Raw genomic sequence first — 21,625 nt, forward strand, 5'->3', positions numbered from 1 at the left:
CTATGGTCTGAATATTTGTGTCCTCCTCAAATTCATATGTTGAAATTCTAACCTCCAAGATGATAGTATTAGGAGGTGGGGCCTTTGGGATATGATAGGTCATGAGAGCAGAGCCCTTATGAATGGACTAATGCCCTTATGAAAGCAGCCCCACAGAATTTTTTAGCAACTTCTACCGTGTGAGGATACAGCAAGAAGTTGGCAATCTGCAACCTGAAAGAGAGTCCTTGCCAGAATCTGATCATATTGGCACCATAATCTTGGACTTCTGGTCCACAGAAAGGTGAGAAATAAATTTCTGTTGTTAAAAAGCCACCTTGTCTGTGATATTTTATTATGGCAGCATGAGAAGACAAGGACATATGTGTACCAAATTCTGATTGGAGTTAAGAGAGATGGAGAGTAAGTCATTCATATCACTTCACACAATAAGGAAAATTACAAAAGCAGGATGAAGAAAAAAAAATTGTGTGAAAGCATGGGAGAACTCATAGGGTGGTAAAGAATTATGGGCCAAGGTCCAAGACACTATGAAATGTGAGTTTGACATTTAATGTCACTTTTCCCCCACAATGTAACTACTGGTGTCAGAAGAGGAGACTGAGTAGCTGAAAAGCTGAGCGATGTTTATGACTGCCTAATGTGTTAGAGGAACAAAAATTGGAACCAAGACCCCAAAAACTGGGAAAAAGGTCTGATAAAATTTGTCACCTGTGAGTTAAAAATACAGAGTATTATCCCTCACAGGAAGCTGTGATTTAATTCAATACCTGGTTTGAATTGAAACCAATTCAATTGGTTTGAGATGGTCCCTTGTTATTGGTACTTGCAACCATCCATAAGAGAAACATAAATTTGCACACTTAAGAAGATAAAATCATATCATCTTAAATTATGTTTATTATTTTCCAATATAATATGTAAAACTTACTTAAGTATATAACCAGGCTGACAGGTCAACAAGGAAAAAAATAGAAGCCAGAAAGTTGAGAGAAAATAACTACCAACCTAGAATTCTATAAAGAATTCGAAGAAAAATCTCCTTCTGGAAATATGTCTAAATATATTTGCAGACAAACACTAAAAGAATTGATCACAAGAACTTAACACTAAATGTAACATTGAAGAGTGTTTTCCAAGTAAACTCGGTTTAGATTTAGAGGAAGAAATAAAGAGCAATGAAAAATGTTAAATATGTGGACAAAGCTAAATGAATATTGTATGTGAGAAATAATTTTAATAATGCTTATGTGAATAAAATCACAGCACAATAACAAAAATTAAGTCAAGAGGATGGTAAATCTTAAAGTGTTCTAAGATCTTTACTTTCTGTAAAGAAGGTGAAAATACCAGGTAATATTAAAATTTGATAAATCAAGGATTTGCACTTTTATCTCCAGAACAAATAATGAAAGCAAAGTTTAAAAATGTAAAACTAGGGACACCTGGGTGACTGCAGTTGAGTGTCTGCCTTCAGCTCAGGGCATGATCCCGGGATACGAGATCAAGACCAACATCAGTCTCCACGCGGGGAGCCTGCTTCTCCCTCTGCCTATGTCTCTGCCTCTCTCTTTCTCTCTTTCTCTCTTTCTCTGTGTCTCTCATGAATAAATAAATAAATCTTTAAAAAAAATAAAAATGTAAAACTAACAAAGTAACAGGCAGCAGAAGAATATAAATAAAAAGTAATCTGTGCTCAGGGGAGATTTATAGCTTTAAGCATATTTGTTAGTAAAAAAGAAAGGCTATTTGTTCTGAGTATCACAATAAATTTAAAATATAACAGCAAATTAAAATCAAAGAAAATGGAAGAAAATAAGAACTAAAAAAGACTTAATAACAAACACAAGAGAAATAATCAGATTAAAAATTTGATTCTTTGAGGACTCAAAACTGATATATTCCTAGTAAAACTAATCAAGAAAACAGAGAATCAGATAACTAAATACAGGTGTTTCAATCTTTAAAAGTCACAATATATTACAGACAACTTCACTTTAATGAATTTTAAATATTAAAAAAAATAGGAGCACTGGGTTCAGTTGGTGAAGTGTCTGCCTTCAGCTCAGGACATGATCCTGGGGTGCCAGGATGGAGCCCCATGTCTAGCCTCCCCACTCACCATGGAGTCTGCCTCTCCCTCAGATGCTCCTCCCTCTCATGCTCTCTCTTTCTCTCAAATAAATAAATAAAATCTTTAAAAACAACAAAAAAATAAGTATTAAATAGAATAGATAAAGTCCTCAGTTGGCCAAAAGAGATGGTCTCTTTCATTTTTAAGTTTATTTATTTATTTATTTATTTATTTATTTGAGAGAGAGAGTAGGAGCAGAGGGAGGGACAAAGGCGGAGGGAGAGAGAGAATCTCAAGCAGACTCTATCCTGAGTGCAGAACCTGAAGTGGGGCTAGACCTACAACCCTGAGGCCAGGACCTGGGTTGAACCCTAGAGTCAAGCGCTCTGCCAACTGCACCACCTAGGTGCCCCTAAAAGATGGTTTCTAATACATTAGTGATGGTGATGGCTTTAGACTTTATCAATTGTAATAGGTGAAAAAATAGAATATGTGAATATAGATTTGTTTTAGTTTTTGTCCTGTTCTGATTTATTCTCCTAGACTTGTTACACATCCAATGATTGCTATGTCCTCTTTGCCTACATTAGGATCTTCATTTCTTTATGTGTTCTTGCTACTGAATTTCTGATTTTGCTTTAATAAGAAATAAAAAATAATAAACATTTGTTCACATGCAGCAAGTGCTGGGCTAGAAGCTGGAGGAACTATTACAAACAAGACATAATTTATGCACTAAGGTGCTCAAATTCCAGCTGGAGTAAAAGGATGAAGAAAGAGAGGCATATATAATATGTTGCTAGAGGATGTGGGAGAGAGCTCCAGGAAGTCAGGGAAGGATTTAGGAGGCGACACTTAGGACAAGAGTCCTAAGGGACAAAAGAGAAGAGTAAAAGAGTACATAAAGGACAGGCTAGCCAGTCCAATGAAATGTGTTCCAAGGCTCACGGGATGAAAGCAAATCTGAAGGTCTGGAGACACATGTGGTTGCAGGCAGTTTACTTTAAATGCGTATTTTACAACAGCTTTCCTCCTGTCTAATATGCTTATTAAATATTGAATTTTGATTTATTGTGGAGCTGTAAATGAAGACTCCAGTCTTTAGAGCTAGTCTGCTTCCTTCAGCCTGTGTTCTCTTTAACATCTGTGATTTTTTTTCTTATGGCATATGGTGAAGGATACAGATTTGCATCTTTCTTTTCTGCAAAAGGAAAAGTCATTTTCTTTTTTAAGTCTAAACTGTAAAATCTTACATAATGGCATCTCCTATTTAAGTACAGTAAAAATGCTGTTTCTTTTTCCTTGATGCCTCCACTTCAAAGCTACGCAAGTTTAACTACTGAAAGGTGACTATCACTGGGGGTACCCAAGAAGAATTCAGGTCTCTTATCCTCTTCCCTAGACAAACGTCTTTATTAATGCACAGTTTATACATTCATTGATTCAAACAGCTATCGACTCTCTTTTATGGGACAAACAGGAAACCACAAATATGAATCAGTCCTTTACATCGAGGATCTGCATCCCATGGATTTGAAGTCCTTGCACTGTCTTCTCTACCTCCAGGAGTGAGTAGTACTTAGAAAGAGAGTGTACCCAGGCAGTTTAGCTAATGCACAAAGTCAATGTAATTTTAGAGTATTTGCAATGTACAAAAAAAACTTGTCAAATTTTATAAAAACTAATAAAGAAGCAAAACCCATCATTTTGATGATTTTTACTGCCTCATTAAAAAGACTGGAGTCCGAAAATGGAATTCCGTCATTGATCTAATTAAAAATGAATGTTTTTACATATGTTGACAAGTGGGCAACATTTATGTCCTTCCTTTCCCACTACTTAATTGATCTTTCAAATTTTGCTATATTGACCTCGGGTTGCTAGTCAGAAAAATTACTCTGAAACTTACATTGCCCTGCCAAATATGAGACCTTTCAGGTGACCTATTGACCTAGTAGAGATTGACAGTACTCTAGGTCCTTATGTAAAAGAGCATGAATGAAAGGAAAATCTGCCTGGTTTTCTCTTTGCACCTTTCCTGAGAACACAGGGCCTGCTAGACTTTTCATTATGGGGAACCTATTTGTCAATGATTGTCATCCTGTGACAGAGTAATTCAGTCTGTAATCAAATAAGGCTGGAAGTCATTTTTATTTATGTATAAAATGGTTAAATATGGCTGCCTTAGAGATAAGAGAATGAGACATCACAAACTTTGGCTGGTGGTTTTTAAGAAATCTATTCTTGCATATACACAATCTTTTATCTTACTCTTACCTTCAGATCATTTTTAGTGTCTTGACTACCAGAAGATAAGTCTTCTGTCTTCTTTCTAAGTCAGCTGACTGTCTCTTCACATCAGCTGTGTTTGGTGACTTCTTACTTCCCACTATAAATGCCTCTAGGGAAACATATGCACAGCCAAAACTGAACCCATGACATGTAAAAGAAAAAAATTGCATGATTTCTCAGAACTGTCCTTTGTTTTTCCATCAGTTTTATCAGTGACCTTTAGCTAAACTCCCAAAAAGACATGAAGTCTCAACTTGATAGTTAAAAAACACCAATATACTTATTATTAAACTTCCTTTTCATAGCAGTAGCACATTGACTACTTGAAAGAAAAAAATATATTTTGGCCAAAAATCATGTCATCAAAACAAACAAATCAAGTTAAAAGTCAATTAAATGAGCCTAAGAACAATTTTTCCTTTTAGAAAGATCAGTCTATTTCATTTCCTGCCTAAGAATGCAAAAAGTAAACATTTAACAATATTTACCAAGAAATAAAAATAGGAAAATGTTCCGGGCAAGCCCAAAGATTTTCCCATAGAAACGATTCTGTAACATTTTTGAACACTGACATTTCTTTCCCAACATAAGTAATAAGCTTTTGAATATAATTCAATAAGATTCCTCTTATTCCATCACTAAGGATGCACATGATCAGAAAATTTGGCTCTGGCTAAGCACTCGTCGTTTCTGCTTCCTTGGAGAAGGAGATGTCCGTCCTTGGATTGCAGGTACAAGCATGAAAGGAAATTAGAAGGGGAAAAAAAAAAGTCATCTACAGAGTCCTGCTTAGGCAATATGCTAGTGAGCTCTGGCATATTCTAGAACCCAATCACTTTCTATTATACACAGCATGCGTTCAAGTCAAACACCAGTCAGAAATTTCAGAAACTCAGAGATACCTGCAAAAAAATAAACTCTGCACAGAAAATATGAGGTCTATAGGGATGCAATCAGCTTGATTTGAGAATGATTGGCAAATCTTTCACAAGTTTCCTCTTATCGTGGCTGCATGATAAAAATGTAAGTGATTAATATGCTAAATAGGAAAACCTGGGCTGTCAGTTGCCTGCATTTGTCTGCCAGAACTTTGAAATTAGGTCATGGCCGCCAGGGAAAACTCCTTCTCCGATGGCAGGCTGTGTGAACACATTAACAAACCCAGACAGGAGGAAACACCTACTGAAATACACTAACTGATGGCAATGAGATACACTATTAAAATGACATCAACTTCTGATTTCAAGATTTTTCGATATGGAAACAAGGAACATAGCTCTGAATGTCCCATCTTGCTTTCTGTCCTGTCCCTTGAAAGAAAGAACAAACAACCTTTCCAGGTTTTCTAGCTGTTTCATCCAATAACTTGATTTCAGCTTTCTAAGAATAGAATTTATTTTAATGAGCATCACTTCTAGTTTTAAAGTACACTAAACTTTTGGATTCCATCTTTATGCAAGGATGACGTTCATGAAAGACAAACCCATTCTTACATACATAAATTTATTTTTTGTAAAAAAAAAATTAGTGGTACAGTCATGAGTGTATATAAGGGATCATTTATAATGGCTGTGTTTTACTATCTTCAAAATAAGGGGTTCTATTTTTAAGTACTAAAACTGAAATACTATTAAAATATTTTTGCTAAAATGTTGCAGATATTGTTGATTTAATTAAGTCTTTAATCCTAAATTCATAATAATGGGAAATTGGAAGCTGATAAATACCTCCATTTTTAAAGGGGGGGGGCAGGGTAGGGGCTATGCCTGGGTAGTGCAGTTGGTTGGCATAGGATCTGCTAGGCTCATCATCTCAAGGTCCTGGAATCAAGCCCCACCCAGGTTGGACTCTGGGCTTAGTGGGGAGTCTCCTTGAGGATTCTCTCTCTCTCTCTCTCTCTCTCTTTCTCTGACCTTCCCCCAATAAACTCATGCTCTCTCTCAAATAAATAAATAAATAAATAAATAAATAAATTTTTAAATAGGGGGAATATCAGTGTGTAGTATTGGAAAGATCATCAGTAAAAAGTTCAGGAATAAGAATGTAAGCCCTGTTTTTATTTTTCATTTACCTATTCAACTTAGGCCTCAGTTTACTTATCTATAAAATGATAACTTGGAAATATGCATTTCTAAACCTATTTCTTCCTGTAAGACAGCATGATTATTTATTTTACTTGAGTTATAAACACTTATGAAAAAAGTCTGAAACACTTCTAATATTTGGATGCACTTTTAATTCATAAACAGTTACATAATAATCATTTATATTATGTACAAGAAGGGATAGCAACAATAGGCATGACAGTTAAAAATGACCTTGCAAAATATAGAAAGTGGTCAGATCAAATTGGACTTAAGATTTTAATACTCTTTTTTGGCCACAATAATTTATTGCACCTTTTGCCTATGCACAGCAGTAGAACCATCTATCATGGTGAGGTGAAGCCTCTTTAGCTCAGTGCATCCATCAGAGATGAGAAACTATTAAATACATAGGTGTTTAAATGATTAGGACTTTATAAATCTGAGAATTGTCAAAATGAATATGTCAAAACATAAGAATTCTGATCGAGGCTCTTGGGTGACCATAGTTTGATAATTTGACATATTTAAGTTAGAGAAAGTCAAAATTTGTAGTAACAAACTAAACTTAATTATTCTAAATGCCAGCCCACTATGCAATTTTACTCAAGGAACAGCAAAATAGCTTTTTTTTTTTTTTTTCAGTTTTATGCCTTTATTTGACAATCAGCGATTAGTTCTCATCCACATTAACAGTCTGTAGATTTTTGAAAGTGGTGACAGGTACATAGGTAACCAGCGTGTAGAACTTGTTTGGTGAATCTTCATCCTCATTACGTTTTCTGGACAACCGCACACGAATACGGTATGGAATATTCCTTATTCCTTTGGCCCAGACAGCTTTGTTGAGCCTGGTGTCAATGCGCACATCTGGAGTTCCCATCTCCTTCATGGCAAATTTCCGGATCTCTTGGAGTGCCCGAGCAGCATGCTGCTTGAAACCCACTCCATGGTTACGTTAGTGAATGTTGATGGTGTATTCTCTGGTCACTACCTCATTGATGGCAGAACGGCCCTTCTTCTCGCCACCCTTCTTTGCAGGAGCCATTCTGCTGGGCCCTAGTTGGAAAGTGCAAAATAGCTCTTGACCGCTCCAAAAAAAAAATCCTTTAGAGCCTTTGGGATTAGTAATATAAAGTCTGAAAAATAAAACACTTTAAATTTCAGTTTTACTTATTGACATCATTGACTCAGAAAAGAACAAGAAAAGAACAAATGATCAGATTACATGGGAAACAATTGATCTACAGATTGATATCTGAAATATGGGACCAAATCTCAGCCTCGAAAGAATTTCTAAACTTCTCCAAAAGGATTTTTCATTTCATTATTCTCTAGATTTTTTCTCTAAAAAAATTGATAAATGTCAACCATGGTGCTTTGATAGTCCTACAATTGTCTTCATAAGATTGGAAGACAGTGGAAGCCTATCATATTCTCACTGGGATGCTTAAATTTAAAAATGTTATCTACATTTCTAAAATTTACATATTGTGTTTATTTAAAACAAAAAACAAAAAACTACTATGAATCCCTCCACCTTCTCCAGTGTATGCAGTTTCTAATGAGGTGATTTTGAAACTTCTCCTTACTGTGTTTTCCTTCCCTGAGCATGATTTTTAAGAGTTCCATTCCCACACATATAACTACTACCTGGGTATTTTAATCTGCATTCTTGCTTGGACTAAAATGTATCAGATCTGCACATCTTCTTGGGTTCGTATTAATGCTCTGGAATGAGTGGTACAAAAATATAACACAGGGAGAAAGGGACTATTAATCAAATATGCTCGACAAACTAACAACGGAGCATTCTAGAGTGGAACTCATTTCCCTTCGCTCTTTCTGGGAGGTTGCATGTTTATTCTCTTGCTGAAAGAAACAGTGACTTTTGACTACTGAGCATAGTCTCACACATACTAATAGCAAACCTAACCCATTTGATCCAGTCTATTCTTAGGCATTAGGTTGAACTGGAGGAATATGTGACATTAATAAACATCAGAGTAAATGGAAATTGATGTCAACAGGCATCCAGTCAGTAGTAAGTTGTATGACCATGAAATGTAGTATTAAGTTATTAGCTCTATGAGGTTCAGATGAAAGAAAGCACTAGCCATATAATACTTTATTCTTATAGTAGGTGTATTTGATAGAATGAAAGGAATGCTGAAATTGTTAGCAAAGAATATAATTTTGATCGCTTACTGATTTACTTCTTTGGAAACAAAAAGAGGGAGAACACTGCTTATTAAGCTTTTACTTTCTCATGTTACCAAATAGATTATTATACAGGGCTTCGACATACAAAAAGAATTAAGAATAGTGTAGAGTTCTTTATTTTGGAAACACCAAAAATTCATTAAGTTATTGGAGTTGAAATTATCAAATAAGTACCAGAGTTGACCTCCTTCTACAAGCATGGTGGAGAGTATATTTGTATAAACTGAGACAGTAGTGCTAGAACCATTCAGCCTCAATGCCCCTTCATACTTTTAAAAGTAGGAGAATCCCAGAGGTTTGTTTACAAGTGTTATATAGACCTATATTTACTATATTAGCAATTAAAACTGAGAAAATATTTGGTTTTCATTTATTTAAAATAATAAGCTTACTATATGTTAATGAAACGATAGATTTATGAAAATGTATCTTCTAAAACAAAAACAGTGAAACAGTGGCACTGTTTTATATTTTTATAAATCTCTATAATTTCTGTTTTTATAGAAAGTAGCTAGACCCTTATACCTGCTTTTGCATTCCATCTGCTGCAATATCACATGTCATGCAGTCTCTGGGACATGCTTCAGAGAGAAGAGAATGAAAAGTAAATAATGTTTTAGTATAAACACGAAAAGAGTTTTGACCTCATTAAAATTTCTCAGGGATCCCTGGACCACACTTTGAGTATTTCTCAGGTAAAAAAGCTAAATTAGATAAATGTCTCTATGTTTTCAAGCATAATGACCTATTTTTAAAAATTATTAAAGCATTTTAAACATACTGAATTACTTAGAATGCTATATAATAAACATTGTAACAAATATCAACAGTTTGCTCTATTTCCTCCATCTTAAAAAATAATAGTCCCCTACTCCAAAAGCACTCCATTTTGTACCTCCTCAGAGGCAAAGCTGTGGGAATTTCTTTTAAAATTTCAAATTGTCTTAGACTCCTACAGAATCATAGTTGGATATTAAATACTTAAAAATACATGGCAAATTGGTGTCATGAATTATGAAACACTTTCAAAAATGGATTTTAGGGATCCCTGGGTGGCGCAGCGGTTTGGCGCCTGCCTTGGGCCCAGGGCGCGGTCCTGGAGACCCGGGATCGAATCCCACGTCGGGCTCCCGGTGCATGGAGCCTGCTTCTCCCTCTGCCTGTGTCTCTGCCTCTCTCTCTCTCTCTCTCTGTGACTATAAATAAATATATGATAAATATAAATAAATAAATAAATAAAATTATAAAAAAATTATTTATTTATTTATTATAAATAAATTATGATAGTCACAGAGAGAGAGAGAGAGAGAGGCAGAGACACAGGCAGAGGGAGAAGCAGGCTCCATGCACCGGGAGCCCGACGTGGGATTCGATCCCGCGTCTCGAGGATCAGGCCCTGGGCCCAAGGCAGGCGCTAAACCGCTACGCCACCCAGGGATCCCCGATTTTAGCTATCCAAATGGCATTTCTATACTACTGAAAAATTGTGTATGTAAAAGATATTAATTTGGTGTTTGGGCAATGAGCCAAACACAGATATATTTTGGAAAGCCTACACTAATTCCATGGTTCACTAGGGTTCAGTGGTGCCTATGTTAGAAACCACTTAACTAAATAAACATATACAGCAGAACACACAAATATATGTACACATGACATGCACATGAATGTATATATAATATTTAATATCAATTTAAAATTTTAAAGCTGCCTCAGACATTATGAGGCACTTAAATGGGGTATAAATCCTTTGGAAGAAGAGTATGACAAGATAGTATCACCAGTTCACAATCTGTGAATCCATAAACTCAGTGATCTTTCCAACCCTGGAGGCCTCACTTCATGTCTCACAGGAGAATTTATGAAAGAGCTAAAAAAAGAAACATATTAATAAGATAAACCGTTGATGTAGGAAATCACCAAAACAGCAGAGAAAGACAATGGTAGCCTAACTGTAGTTCACACTCCAGTCCTAGAAAAATAAACTAATGGAGACTCTCTTGCTTGGGAAAAGTTGAGTTTCTTTTTGTCATTTTGTTAGTAAGCCATAAGAATCCTCTTGTCATTTCTATTCCTGGATTACAGATCCATATCTTTCCTCTATTTATGGCAAATACTACTACTATACACATTGTTTTCTGGTTTTACATTTAACTACTACAAAAAAAGAAATACAAAAGAAAATCATAATAATATCCATAAAATTATAACCAAACATGACCTATGGACAATAAACAAATAGGCAAATAAAGAAACTGCAGAATATTAAGTGCTCCAGGAAAAATACAGGACACTGAGAGACAGTAATAAGATGAGAGGCACCTACTTACTTTTTCTTTCTTTAACACTGAGAAAGTTTATGCCATTCTTTTTCTTTTAAAAAAAATGTATTGTAATATAATTAACACACAGGGTTATATTAGTTTCAGGTATACAATATATGATCCAACAAGTTTATATTACTCAGTGCTCATCATGATAAATATACTCTTAATCCCCTTCACCTATTTCACCCATTTCCCCACCCACCTCCTCTCTCGTAACCACCAATTTGTTCTCTGTGTTTAAGAATCCATTTATTTGTTTATCTCATTATTCTGTTTGGTAGTTGTTTTGTTTCTTAAATTCCACATATAAGTGAAGTCACGTGGTATTTGTCTTTGTCTTACCTCACTTAGCATTATATCCCCTAGGTTCATCCATGTTGTACAAAAGGCAAGATCTCATTTTTTGATTGCTGAATAATACTCCATTGTGTGTGTGTGTGTGTGTGTGTGCATGTGTGTATACCACATCTTCTTTATCCATTCATCTACAGAAGGACACTTGAGCTGCTTCCATATTTTAGTTATCGTAAATAATGCTGCAATAAACATAGTGGTGCATGTATCTTTTGAAATTAGTTCTTTCATTTTCTTTGGGTAAATGCCCAATAGTGGAATGACTGGATCATATGGTAATTCTCTTTTTAATCTTTTGAGGAACTTCCATACTGTCTTCCACAGTGGCTGCAACAGTTCACATTCCCACCAACAGTGCAGCAACATTTTTCTCCTCCTACGCCTCTCACTCACTTTCTCTCTATATACATATATATGCATATATTCTACATATATTTCTAGAAATATTTAAACATACATAAACTTACACATTATTATTTTAGTTACTTGTTACACATTGAATATATAGATTCATAAATTGAGGATCTAACTCCCAGCATGACAGTATTTGGAGATGGAGACTATGGAGGTAATTAGGTTTAAATGAAGTCACAAGGGTGGGGTCCTCATAACAGGGTTATAAGGAGAAAGGGAGACACCAGAGTGCTCTCTGCCTGTGAGTACACAAAGAGGAAGCAGCCATCTTCAAGCCAGGAAGAGGGCCCTCACCAGCTTCTGATTGTACTGACACTCCGATCTTGGACTTATCGCCTCCATAAGAACTATGAGAAAATACATTTCAGTTTTAAGCCACAAATCTAGGTATTTTGTTATGGTAGCCTAAGCAGATTAATATATAATTCTTATTAGCTTTATTCCAATTTCTTCTGAATCTTTGAGAGCAAGTTCCAGAGATGATAACCCCTTACTACTAAATATGTCAGTGTGCACCTCCTAAGAAAAAAAGGCTATTCTTTTAATCATAGCATGATTTTAAATTCAGGAAATTGACCTCTGACACAACATTATAATCTAACATATAGTTCCTACAAAAATTTTGCCAATTTTCTCAATCATGTGCTTTATAGAGATTTTCTTTTTTCAACCCAGGAACATGCATTAGATTCTGCAGCATTGTGTTTTTAATTTCCTTTGATGTGGAATCCCTTAGCTTTCTTTGTCTTTTATGATACTGACATGTTTGAAGAGATGTTCTTCAATTTATGTTTGTCTGGTTGTTACATCATTACTAGATTGGATTATGCATTTTTAAAAGAAATATGACATAAGAGATATTGCGTGTCTCTTGGTACATCACATCGGAAAGCACCTAGTATTTCTCCCATTTTGATTACTTGCTTAAAGGGCTTTTGCCCAGATTATTTCAACCTTTGATTGAAACCTTTGATTTCTTCCCATTTAATTTCCCTTTAATTACTAAATATCTTTTAGGGAGAATCTTTGAGACTATGTAAATATCTGTTCCCTAACCAGCTTTCATAAAATTTTTTTAGCATCGATTGATGATTATTGCCTGAATTATTGCCTGAATCAATTATTACTATGAAGGTTTCAGAATGGTGTTTTTTCTAACTATATAAGTCCTTCTACATTTACGTGTTCACATTCCACTGAAAAGAGCATTCTCTCTGTATTTACTTTGGAGCTCAAATTGTGGGGCTACTATGGACCTGAGGAATCAGAAGAGGTTTATGTAATAAGGTGATGATTCCTCTATAAACTGAAGGATGAAAATAATCTAGGAAAGAGCATTCTGAACATGGAGAGCTGAAAGTGTGAATACTCTTCTGCCCAAAATTTTGCAACAGAGCTCTAATTAAATCATCTGTAAATTAAACACCTCAGAGAGAAGCAGTAAACATCAAAAAGTTTTATTTAAATAGCTAATTAATTGAAAGTAAACCAATTTTTCTGGGATCACAGTTTGAGTCCAATATGTCCAAGACAATCTTAATTTATGTCTATTTTCTTGTCATTTTAATTAATGGAAGCCCCCTTTAATTTCCTAAAGTCCCAGTTTAGGTGATAAGTATTATAATTTCCCTTGACCAAAGACGCTAAGAAATAAACAAATCCTACTAAGTCTTCCGAGGCAGAAGACTTATTTGTGCCATTGACACACAAATTCATACCAAAACACATTTACCCGAATACTTTTTTTTTTTTTAGGTTCTGAAAACTGAATAGTTCTCCTTCCATTTAGTTGCTGATTGCATTACCTGCTAATTCCTACCAACAAAGAAGTGTATTATAACCCAACTGGAATTTCTATTATTACATTTTACATCCATCCCCTTATCTTGGTGGCTAAATATAGTAAATATATAATATTTACACTATATGCAAGATTCATTTATGTATGTGAATGCTCTAATAGCCATAATCTGATTTCTTGGTAGCTAGGAAAAACAAACAAACAAAAAAACCTACATTGAAAAACAGGATGAGAGAAAATAATCTGAAACAATCCAGTAGAAAAGAACAGACTAAGATATATTAAAATGCTTTCCTATAAAATTGAGTTCTCAGAGTCTTATCTCAACATAAAGTCAAAGTGCTAGACAGCTGTACACCTGGGATGGGTTACTTTACTGAGGTTTCAACTGCCTTGGCACAATTGTGCTTTAACCTTTCTTCTTGATTTTCCTTTGATATTAGGAATGGCTATATGAACAAGGCCATTTGAATGGCCTTTATTATCTTTGGTAAAATTATGACTAAAGGTACTTTATATATATCTTTATATGAAGACTGTGAAATCTCTCTTAGACATCAGAATCAGTAAAAATGTTAGCCCTGTTAGTAAGTTATCATGCTTTCTTTTATTGTCTAATGAGATTATTGTAACTTAATGTTGCTTTCCTTTTAATTGGCTACCATAAAATTCAGAGGAAAGTTCTGGTTTCAATTACAGAGGCTTTTCCAAGTCAGTATTTTTTAATATTACTCTCTTCCTTCCTCTGCCTATTATACACCCTATTCATCATTAGTCCCTGCATATTGTACTTGTTGTTAAAATCCTTCCTGTCAATACTCAGATATGTGACAACTTGGATGGACCTAGAAGTATTATGCTAAGTGAAATAAGTCAGACTGAGAAGGACAAATACCATATGATTTCATCCATATGTGGAATCTAAAAAACAAAACAAATTAAAAAACAAAAACAGACCTATAAGTGCAGAAACTGATGGTTGCCAGAGAGATGAAGATAGGGACATGGGCAAAATAGGTGAAGGGGAGTGGGAGATACAGGCTTCCAGTTACTGGAATGAAAAGTCATGGGACTAAAAGGCACAGTGTACGGAATACAGTCAATGGTATGGTAATAGCAATATTTGGTGACAGATGAGAGCTGCACTTGTGGGGAGCATAGCGTAACATATGGAAAAGTTGAATCACTATATTGTATACCTGAAAATAATGTAACACTGTGTGTCAACTATACTCAAAAAAAAAAACAAAAACAAAAACTTAGGGATGCCTGGATGGCTCAGCAGTTGAGCATCTGCCTTTGGCTCATGGGCGTGATCCTGGAGTACTGGGATTGAGTCCTACATTGGGCTCCCTGCATGGAGCTTGCTTCTTTCTCTGCCTGTGCCTCTGTCTCTGCCTCTCTCTTTCTCTGTGTCTCTCTTGAATTAATAAATAAAATCTTTAAAAAATACTTTAAAATCAGGTATATGAATTTTAAATGAAAAATGAATTCTAAGTAATATTTTTCTGAGACAAGACACAAATGCCACAGAAATTCAGGTAAATAAAGTACTTTATAGCATTTAGAAATATACTTATACATATGCATCTAAATATGCCTATACATATATAATATGTACATACATATTACTATACATATATTACATATTATTATTAATGTATTATTATTACATAATACATATTATATTAATATGTATTAATTACATATTACATAATACATACATATTAATATATTATTACATAATACATATTATGTATTAATGTATTATTATTACATAATATTACATATTACTATACATACTATACATATACATAGATATGAAGAAAGAAGTAAATACATGACACTTCGCAATCTAATGAAAACTCTAATGCAGTGACTAAACACTAACTTTTTCAACAACAAACATCCTTGATGAGACTTCCTGCTACTTTGTATAGTGCCTCCATGAGGGAATAAGCATCTAACAGTAGTGTTCCTCTATGTAGGACACTTAAATCGTGCACAGAAACTTAATGACCTGTGCTGGGGTCAGTACACAAGATGATTCCATGTAAATACATACTGATAAGATAGAAACTGTGAGTAAATTGAAGGGGCTAGAAGCAATTGCTGTTGGTAACCTTTTCCTAATTGAATGAAATCAAGTGGGAGAGGTGACTCAGCAAACATGATCCTAGACTACAGTCGCTTTTGCAGGGATCACAAGAAATAGAACCAAACCAGACAATTACGGCAGGGGAAAAGAAATCATGCAAAAAAAAGAAAAAAAAATCTCATTTAGGACAAGCAATTCGAGCAAGTAACTAAGGGCCATGTGAATGAGGAAAGGAAAAATAAATGCAGAGCTTAAGGTCTGGGTTTTCCCATTCTGAGACCATGAAGCAAGCTCACTGCCGTAAGTCTAGTTCTGACCCTCTGGCCCAGGAAGCAATTCATAGGTGTGAAAACCATTTTCTTCTTAGCTCAGGTAAAGAATACAAAAGAGTTAGCTTAAGTAGAGACGATTAACATTTGGTCATAGAAGTTACTGCAACATCAGTATTTCTTTAACTCAGTACAGTGGTTCCCCAATTTTTCTATACCTTGGGCTGAGGGAGTATACTTTAAAAAAGATGTTGATGTCTGGTTCCTATCCTCAGACTTTCTCATTTAATTAGTATGAGATGAGACCTGGGCATTGGGATTTTAAAATGCTCCCCCAGATGATTCTAATAAGCAGCAAAATTTGGGAACCACTGGTCTTGATTAGGATAAAAGGCTCACCTGCTTTATGGCTGAACTCCCCCTGTTCTTTCAGTGCCTGGTAGCTTTTTCATTGGAATTTTCGGGGCCTATCCACATTTCTAAGGGAGCTAAGGGATAAACCTGAACTTCCCACCATGCAGTCATGTTTATAAAGACTGTAAAGCTTAACTGCTTTAGATAATGTTTGCATTCCCCTCAAATTCTTATTAGAAGTCTTAACCTTCAAAGTGATGGTATCAGGAGGTGAGGCCTTTGGGAGGTGATTAGGTCACGAGGGCAGAAACGTCATGAATGCGATTAGTGACTATAGGTACTATATATATATATTTATAAAAGATATACATATAAAAGATATATTTATCTGATAGGAGTTAATAACAAAAAATATAAGAAATTCCTACAACTCAATAGTAAAGGAGACCTCAGAGAGCTTGTCCTCAAAGACCCCTTCTGAAAGAGGCTCCTCACCAGAACTAGATCATACTGGCACCCTGACCTTGGACTTCCAGGCTTGAGAACTGGGAGAAGTAAATTTCTCTTGTTTATAAGCCACCCAGTATCTGGTATTTTTGTCATCACTATCCTAATGGATGAAGAGATTTACCTAACTTTAACTTTTATCTGAGATCTCTTGAGCACAGAAGTATCAGGTGAAAGAAAAGCTCTGTTGTTGCTCAGCAATAAACTTGGAAGATATAAATGAAAGATAAGTCAATTGCACAACAGTGAAAAATAAATTCTGAGGTATGCAAATATGGAATAATGAAACCATCCTTTAAAAAATAGTTAATGTGGGTGCCTGGGTGCCTCAGTTGGTTAAATTTCTGCCTTCAGCTCAGGATGTGCCCTCAGGGTCCTGGGATTGAGCCCCAGCCCCACATCTGGCTCCCTGCTAGGCAGGGAGTCTCCTTCTCCTCCCTCTGCCCCTCCCCCTGCCTGTGTGTGTTCACAGGCTCTCTCTCTGTCTCTCTCTGTCAAATAAGTAAATAAAATCTTTTAAAAAACGTAATTAATGTGACCAGTGCTGCAATGAGCACAGAATAATAATCATCTTGATAGTAAAACTGCTTAAAACCATAAAGTTTTACAAAAATCAAAATGGCTACACTAATGCTGCAGTGAAGTTTGATTTTTAAATAACACTTTTCCTCTCTTCTGCAAACCTCCCCTCCTTCCTTCCTGGTCTTTTGTTTCAGGAACCCGGTACCACCCTAAAGGTGTGGGTGCCTGGTGTCCCAGTTGGCAGTATCTACACAATTCCTGTCAAAATCAACTAGATCCTGTGTTTCCCTATAAAAACTCCCCAGTCCCTTCTTCCTGGCAGGCTTGCAGTTTTTTGAAGGCCATAGCCTGCTGCAACCTCCTTCACCTGGCAAAAGAATAAAGCTTTTGTTCCTCTTTATCCCAATCTCTGTTGCCTCCAAAGCATGGAGGTCGGTTTTTGAAAATAGGTGCCAGGTGCTGTCATTGTAGTTTGGTTTGCATTTTCTGGATGATTAGTGACCTTAGCCATTTGTAAGTCTTCTTTGGAGAAATATCTATCCAAGTTTTTAACCCATTTTTAATTGGTTTATTAGTTTTTTTTATTATTGAGTTGTAAGAATTTCTTACATTTTTTGTTATTAACTCCTGTCAGATAAATGGTCTATGAGTATTTTCTCCCCTTCCATAGGTTTCTTTTTCAATCTGTTGATAGTTTCCTTTACTGTACAGAAGCTTTCAGTTTGATGTAGCCTTACTTGTCTATTTTTGTTTTTGTTGCCTATGCTTTTGGTACCATATCATTGCCAAGACCAATGTGGTGAAACATCTCCCAATGTTTTCTCCTAGGAGTTTTGTTGTTTCAGGCTTTACATTTAAGTCTTTAATCCATTTTGAGTTGATTTTCATGTATGGTTTTGTATATTGATATCCAGTTTTCCCAAACCATTTCTTAAAAAGACTATATTTCTGTAAAACCTGAATGTCCGTTGATAGATGAATGGATAGAGAAAATCTGGTATATATATATATTCAATTGAATGCTATTCAGCCTTAAAAAAATAGATAGAAATGGTACAATATGTGATGACATAGATAAACCTTAAGGACATTATGCAAAACAAAATAAACCAGTCAGAGAAAGGCATATACTACATGATTCCACTTATATGAGCTATCTAATAGTCATTCATAGAATCAAAGGTTTTTGAATGGTGTTTGTCAGGGCCTGGGAGGAGGGAGAAAGAAGAAATCACTATTAAAAGGCACAAAATTTCAGTCAAGCAAGAATAAACTCTGGAAATCTGCTGTACAATATTGTACCTTGAATCAACAAAAATGTATAATACACTGAAAAATTTGTCGGTAGATTTCATGTTCAGTGTTTTTACCACAGTAAAATAAAAATTAAAATGATCTAACAAAAAGTCAGTTAAATAAATTCATAAAATGTATTTATATTAAACATTCATTACCTTCATGAACCCCAAATACAAATACACTTTAAGAATTTGCTCTTAGGTTCATGATTATATGTCATCATTTTAGTGCCATAGCCCAAATCAATCTGTCTCTACACAGAACTGACTCCATTTTCTCCTTTCAGCGCCATACACAGAAACATTTTCCCAAGCATTTATCTGTCCCCTTTTCTCCAGACCTTCTCTCTTCCTTTAGTACTTTATTAACTTAAGATTTGATTATTACTTCTTGACCAATGATTTCCCCAGTCTGAATCTCTAACATCTTCCTACACTTCTGTTTTTCAACTACCTTGTGTACTCCATCACTTTAATGTCCTATCAGATGTTGTAAATGTGACCTCTTTCCTTCTCCCTTCAGACGAACCCCCCTTTCTAACTTCAGTGTTTCCGGTCATGGCAAAATTCCCTACCTTAATCAGGTTTGGAAAATTAAGTTATTTCAATTTTTCTCTCCTCTTTTACCTCACTATCTATATCCTGTTGGTCAGTAAGTCTAACAATCCTGCCTCCATTATATAATTTCATATATATCCCCATTTCTCTTTAGGCCCTTAACTCTTGCCACAAATAGTGCACTTGTCTAATGAGTTTCTCTTACCTCTAGTCTATCCTATATATTTCTATCAGACTAATTTTTCCAAAGGATATTTAGTCCTATTACTCTCCTGCTCAAAATCCTTACTAGCTCCCAATTACCTAGTGCGTAATAGCTAAAGCACCTCTACAAAGTGGCTCTCATCCTCCTTGCTAGCCTCCTCATACATAATTTCTCACTTAAACTGAATTAATTGTTTAGTATATGTCCTATAGTTTTGTGTTTGTTTGTTTTTTAATGGCTCAAAGTGTACTACTTACTCTGCCTGAAGTGCATCCTCTTCCTTTCTCTGTAAATCATGACACAGCTAAAATTGACACAGCTAAAATTGAACTACCATATTGAAGAAGTACATTTGAATTCATTCATTCAATTATTCCTTACCCTGTGATATGCCCTAGTGAACAATATAACATAAGCACAGCTATTTCCCTCAAGAGCTAATAGCCTTTTTGCTCCAATGCAGTGGTCACTCCATCCTCTGAATTTCTGTAATATATTTACATCTTTCCTGTGGTACTAATTTCATAATGAATTTTATTATGGTTATTTGTGTATAAACCATAAAATTATTCATCAAATTGTTTTCACAACTGTTTTTACGCAGTTTCAAGAGATATTTGTTAAATAATTAATATATAAGTTCTAAATAAGTGATATTTAAACTCCATTTATTTTTTAGCAATTTGGAAAGGTATTTTTCAGAGCTTAACTTGCTAGTGTGTGGATATGTTCTTCCTGAATGTCTAGAGACATTAATATTATTTCTGACCTTCTAAATTTTTTTCTGATGTGTTGTAAATCTTGCTAAAAAAAAACCTTGCATGTTACTGATGCAAATGTGTTAAATATAAAAATACCTGGAAACAAGCAGATCTTAATCTGACCTATATATTTCTGCCCATCTGCAGTGTCTTTCAGCATCTCACTGGAAATCTTATATCCCTGATTTCTGATTGTCACAAAATTATTTACTGATTGAGTCATTAATATATCTAGGGACTGAAAAAATCTGGCAATTATTAACAAGACTTCTGACTTTGTAAAGATTAGTTTAGAGTACATAGTATCCCTTTAAAATTATCCTTATACAGATCCATTATTTTCTTGCAAGAAGCAATCTTATATAACCTATTTAGGTGATTTAAAAAATAAAAGAAATATAAAGGAAAGCTTGTCTTCATCAGGACCTAATTACCTCTAGTGAGTATAAAAATGGGTTGATATCCCAAAATAAATGTACTTACTCTCACATCTAAGTCCTGTCCTTTTGCTCTGAGATGAATCCATAATGGTTACTCAATACTTTTAGCTTTTCCGGGTTTCTAATCTCATTCACAGATGTGACAAAGGATCTGGATAGTCTAAGTATTCAGATGAATACTAATGAAGTTGGATCTACTAATTTTTCATGGTGATAGTAACAGCCAAAAAACCAGGCCACACTCTTCCACATGGCTACAGTATTGGATGCCCAGAGAGCACACAGTACTTCTGACTATAGAAAAACCATCCCTCCTCTCACAGAGACAGACTCAGCAATGATACATGGATGAATGCCCTTTGTGGGAAATTCAGAAACCAGTTTAGAGGCTCCTTCCTCCTAAAGTGAGCATGGCACCAGCCTTATCAAATCCAGTAGGAAAATTTCTGATTTTTCACCTTAGTCTCTTCCCCCATCTCAGCACGACACTTCAGGAGAAAACTCCCAACTTCTTGCTGGGAAGGGAAAGAAAAGACCATACAGCCAATGTTCAGACTTTTCAGGGGGTTGTCTAAGGAACTGGTTTCTGTCTCACTCAACTCAAACCACTGAGAAAATCTCTCTAAAGAGAGATGGGTGGCCTGCAGCAGCTCCAGAGAACCTGCAGTATCTCAAATAGATACCAGAGGGAACAAGAGATTAAAAGCTCCTGAAAAAATGATACCAGGAAATTTCTGTAATTTGGCATTTGTATGTTTTAAGGCTAGAGAAGGCAGAGGCACAGAAAAGGGACCCCTAGGAACTCAAGTAACTGCAAATTCAAACAACAATGAGCTACTACTATGTAACTATTTGAATGGCTAAAATCTGGAACACTGACAACACCAAATGCTGATAAGGATGTGGAGCAACAGGACCTCTCCTTCATTGCTGATGAGAATGTAAAATGGCATAGCCACTTTGGAAGACAGTTGGTTGTTTTTAATAAAACTAAACTTAATCTTACCATACAATCCAGCAATCATGCTCTTTGGTATTTAGCCA

The 21,625-nt window shown here is 35.3% G+C and overlaps 1 long non-coding RNA gene and 1 pseudogene across 1 annotated transcript in view; one reads left to right on the forward strand and one right to left on the reverse strand.

Annotated features, from left to right (window-relative positions):
- Positions 1–21,625, forward strand: part of LOC102156199 — a 422,250-nt gene that overhangs the window by 386,913 nt on the left and 13,712 nt on the right. The window lies entirely within an intron of this gene.
- Positions 7,078–21,625, reverse strand: part of LOC100683620 — a 106,117-nt pseudogene continuing 91,569 nt past the window's right edge.

The sequence above is a fragment of the Canis lupus genome, chromosome 14, assembly GCF_011100685.1.
Source record: "Canis lupus familiaris isolate Mischka breed German Shepherd chromosome 14, alternate assembly UU_Cfam_GSD_1.0, whole genome shotgun sequence".
Lineage (NCBI taxonomy): Eukaryota > Metazoa > Chordata > Mammalia > Carnivora > Canidae > Canis > Canis lupus.